Genomic DNA, 5,484 nt, shown 5'->3' with positions numbered 1-5,484 from the left:
ATTCTGTGTCAAAATTCATTTCTTTCATTGTCCATGAGGGATCACGAGATATGGGGTTTTGGGCCACATCATTTGGGTCGACACTGATTTCACTAAAGAGTGAAGCATTGAATTGAGCCAGTGAGGAGAAAGTAGTGCCAAAGTGGGCCTTTTTGTTTTGGACATGATTGTAATGCGGTTGTAGCTCCTCTTTTGTTGAGTTTTGCACTGTGTTGGCTCGAACATTGTAATCTGCGCAGCACTTACGCCGCCACATGTCAAGAGGGAGGAATCCTGCTTGGTGGTATACAATGGCCTGCTTTGAATGCCTTGGGTGTCCGAGGGCAAGCCGAAGGGCACGACATTCCGCTGACTGTAGCTTATCAAGCCATTTTCGAGCCGACGAGAAGTAGGCCTCCTGTCCATATGATAGTCTTGATCTTATAAGAGCTCTGGTGATGTTTGTTAGAATAACTGGGCACTTTGCCCATGGTTGGGCAGCCAGTATTTTAAGAAGGTTGATGGTCTTATTTGCTTTGCTTAAAAGATACTTTAAGTGAGCAGTCCATAGTCCATTTGAGGTGAAAAGTACGCCCAGATATTTCACCTGCTGACTGGGTGAGACAACAGATTTATCTAGTGAGAACTGTATCTTTTCTCGATCTTCCAGTTTTCGGTTTGTAAAGACAACGAATACAGTTTTCTCGGCAGAGAGAGTGAAGCCATTCTCCCGCATATAGTTCGCAATGTTATCTATAGCTGTTTGCCACTCTTTAGAGAATTTGTGTTCTGTTTTATAGGTTTTGTTTTGATACTCTTTGCATAGAGCAATATCATCCGCATAAAGCGTCAGTTCGGCTCCATGTGTTTTAATTGTCGATATGTCATGCAGCATAATGCTAAAAAGCAGTGGTGCTATTACTGAGCCCTGTGGCACTCCCATGTCAACTTTGCGAGTGGATGATTTGGCACCTTTATAATCAGTTTGAAAGGATCTGTTCAGTAGAAAGCTTTTTATGTATTGAAACATATTACCACTGATGCCTAATTGCTTCAATTTGAACAACAATCGTTGGTGCCATACTGTATCGTAGGCTTTTTTGATGTCAAAAAAGACAGCAAAGAGAGACTTCTTGCGTGAGAGAGCTTTCTTAATTTTAGAGGACAGTTTTACAATGTGATCCGAGACACCCCTGCCTCGACGGAAACCGGCTTGGCACAGGGGTATTACCTTTTTTCTTTCCATTTCATCTTCTAGTCTGGATTTTAGTATTCTTTCATAGATTTTGCTCAGATGGGAGGTCAGAGATATAGGGCGCCAGTTGGAAGGGTTAGCTCTTGGTTTTCCAGGCTTTAAAATGGGGATCACAACAGCCTCTTTCCAAGCTGTGGGAATCAGGCCAGACTTCCAGCATGTTGAATAAAAATCCAGTAAAAGATTTAATCCTTGGTTTGGTAAATGTTGTATGACCTGATAGTTTATTGGATCAGAACCACAGGCGGATCGGACTTTTGTCACCGATGCTATAGCCGTTTTCAGTTCTTGAATGGATAAGGGAGCATTTATTTTTAAGGAAGGGTTGAGTTCTGGGTCGTTTAAGTCCTGTTTATCCTCCCACTTCTTACGGAAGAGTTCCTGCTCACATAACAGTTTATCTGTTTGGCTTGCTGCTGCAAAAATATCTGCAAACAGTTCTGCTTTTTCAGGAAGGCTTTCATATTTTTTTCCTAATTCGTGCATAAGAGGACGTTCAGCCTGCTTGTGTCTGCATTTGAATTTCCTTATTTTGGTCCAAATTTTTCCAGCATCTCTGTAATCGCTCACTTTGCTGGACATGTTTTCAAAATATTCTTTTTTTGCTTTGTCTATAATTTTGTCACATTGTTCTTCAGTTGATTTCATATTGTTGTGGTTTTGTGCAGACCTGAAGCGATCATACTTCTCTTTTGCAGTTCTTTTTAACCTGATGGCTGTTCTGCATTCTTCTGTCCACCATGGGCTCTGATCAGTTCTACTGGGTCCGATAAAAGGTTTTGTTTTGGGGATTGACAATTCCATTGCATTCAGCAGGTTTGATCTTAGCTGTTTATATTTGTTGTCGATACTTTCTTGGGACTCTAGATTGCCATCCAAGAGGGTATGTGCATCGGCAGACTTAGTGACAGCGTCCTTGAAAACTGCCCAGTCCGCCTTTTTATAATTGTATTTTAAGGCTTTTGGGCCTGGCTCTGTGTGTGGTGATTTCCCAATAATGGATATCATGATTGGTAAGTGGTCGCTCTTTAATTTATCTGACACAACGCACCAGTCCGTTGTTAATCCGAGAGTGGGACTAACCAAGGTTATGTCAATGGCGGAGGGGTGTTGGTTTGAGATATCGGGTATTCTGGTTGCTGATCCGTCATTTAGTAAGTACACATTTGATTGCGTTATATAGGTGGCAAGGCTCTTTCCCACGGCACATGTCTGATCGGGGAAGTTGGCATCCCACAGGGGGTTTCGGCCATTAACATCTCCTCCGATCACCCAGGTGCGTCTTCCGTCGAGCTCTGGGAGCCAGCTGAAAATCGGGCCTTTGGTAATGTTTCTGTTATATATGTTTAATAAGAAGATGGATGGGCCATCATTCAGCAGAAGTTCAACTAGGTTTGAATGTATTTTTGTGTCGGCCGGAACAGGGGTTGGGTGAACATTGTACTTCAGATTGTCTCTGACATAGGTTACTGTGTACTTGATAGTTTGTGCTCCGCTCGTATCATCAGCCTGATAATCTGTGACGGGTGGGTAAAAGAAACCAGATATGAAGGGGAGTTTTCCCGCATGACAGAGTGGGGACTGTATCAATAATACATTGAACATGTTGTTTTGGTTAAGATAATTAATAAGGTACGGTAGAGCAGTGTTAAGGGAACGACAGTTCCACTGCAGTATATTTATTCTTGAATCCATTTCAATCAAAGAAGACCTAAAGTCTGTTGTGACCGTTTGATCTGCCCCTCAACTCTCTATGTCATTGTGTTGTCAAGGGGTTGAGACTCTGTTACAGATCTGCCTCCCTGAAGCCGAGAAGAGCGCATTGAGTGGAAAGTATCTTATTTAAGGCTGGTGGGGTTGGATTTTCCTTTGGCTTAAATATTTCAGTATATAGCCCTGTCAGAAGTGTCAGAACATTTTCGGACAAAAGCCGCTAGACCACATCACAAACAGAACTCTACAATACACAGGTTTTTGCCCACACACACACACAAACACACACACACACAGAGAAGCCGTATATATATATGCATATCTGTATCTATAAATATATAGAGATAGGTGAGAGTGTATTTTTCGCGTGGCTATAAATTGATTCGACCTTTTCACTTTGACAGTAAGAACAACTTACGGGTGCAAGGGAAGCGTTGTGGACAGCGCAGTGGACAGCGCAGTGACATTCTAAAAATAGTAATAGTAACTTACAACTGAACGGGAAAGCCACACGAAGGAAGGGAGATAAACGCCAAACACTGGAGAAGATAAGGAAGAGTTACTTATAATGGTTAAATGAACACAAAAACCAAAATCAGTTCAGCGCTGCGCGCTGAGAGCACGTGTTGAAATATCTCATCGATGATATTGTGTCCGGGGTGTAGCTGAATACGGTGTCCAAATTTGAAAAAGATCCACCGAGAACTTTGGCGTTGTGATGTGGTGTAGCGGCTATGGTGTGTCGGTATGGGGGCCCGGGTAGCTGAGGTGGAACCAAAATAGCTGAGGTGGAACCAAAATCGGTTCAGCGCTGCGCGCTGAGAGCACGTGTTGAAATATCTCATCGATGAGGTTGTGTCCGGGGTCTCTCTGAATAAGCCCACCAAATTTGAAGCAGATCCATCGAGAACTTTGGCCGTGCATGGCGAATACACAAATACACAAATACACAGATACACAGACACACAGACACACACACACACACACAGACAGACACAAGTCGTATATATATATAGATAGATATATAATAATAATAATAATAATGCATAATATTTATATAGTTTAACCCTGCTCGAAGCGCTGTACAATCAAAATACTACGACAACATAACATTATTTAACGTGCAATCACGCACATATCAATGAGTAACACATTGCTCTAAAAAAACCCATCTATATATATATACGACTTGTGTCTGTGTGTGTGTCTGTGTGTCTGTGTGTGAGTTCGCGATGCACGGCCAAAGTTCTCGATGGATCTGCTTCAAATTTGGTGGGCATATTCAGGTAGACCCGGTACAGGACACAACTTGGTCGATATTTCAACACGTGCTCTCAGCGCGCAGCGCTGAACCGATTTTGGTTCCACCTCAGCTATTTTGGTTCCACCTCAGCTACCCGGGCCCCCATACCGACACACCAAAGCCAAAGTTCTCGGTGGATCTTTTTCAAATTTGGACACCGTATTCAGCTACACCCCGGACACAATATCATCGATGATATATTTCAACACGTGCTCTCAGCGCGCAGCGCTGAACCGAATTTGGTTTTTGTGTTCATTTCACCATTATAAGTAACTCTTCCTTATCTTCTCATCTTCTCCATGTTTTCAGCGTTTACCTCCCTTCCTTCGTATGGTGCACTTTAGTATGAAGGGGGCATCTTCGGATATTCCCGGCGTTCTGTTACTATCTTTAGAAGGTCCAGAACGTAAATTGGACCCGTAAATTATCCTCACTGTAAAAGTGCAAAGGTCGAATCAATTTATAGCCACGCGAAAAATACACTGTCATCTATCTCTCTATAGATACGGCTTCTCTGTGTTTGTGTGTGTGTGTGTGTGTGTGTGTGTGTGTGTGTGTGTGTGTGTGTGTGTGTGTCTCTCTATGTGAGCAACACCTGTGCATTGTTCAGTTCTGTTTGTGATGTGGTCTGGCGGCTTTTGTGTAATTTTATGTACTGGCCTTCCTTTGAGAAGCCATAACAGTTCAAAAGGGCTTAGAGATAAGCTCTAACTTGCTCAGTCCTGTTTGAGTGGAGTTCGCCTCCAAAGGTGATTAACACGGTTACATTCGTCGACAAGGATGGGACTCGATATGGTCAGGAATGGCATTATGGCCACTGAATCATTTTCGTGCTGTTCCCATTCCACGAATCTGGGAGGGACCTAAGCTTGGCGAGCTTGGCGGGTCCATTGTTCGGACCCGGCGAAGCCGGCTACCCGGCGAAGCGGGTATTCATTCTAGTAATATATATATTGTATGGCCTCAACACTTCTTACCCTTACAGAAAAATCGCTTTAAAAAAATCGTATATCAAAGGGGTAGACTAGATCCCCAAGCGACGCGATGTTTTTCCCAATCGCTCTATGTTTTTAACACGTGTGGTTTTCTTATATTGTAACTCTAACGGCAAACAATGCCCCCGATAAAGCGAGTTTCTCAGGAATGGTTGTGATGTCCTTTTTTTATGTCCCAGTTGTTTACAAGGCTGTAGCCATGGACATGCAGACATATAAATTGCGGTGCAAGCTACAAC

The sequence above is a fragment of the Littorina saxatilis genome, unplaced genomic scaffold (assembly GCF_037325665.1).
Source record: "Littorina saxatilis isolate snail1 unplaced genomic scaffold, US_GU_Lsax_2.0 scaffold_680, whole genome shotgun sequence".
In the NCBI taxonomy this organism is placed as follows: Eukaryota; Metazoa; Mollusca; class Gastropoda; order Littorinimorpha; family Littorinidae; genus Littorina; species Littorina saxatilis.
Note: the sequence above shows the minus strand (reverse complement) of the source record.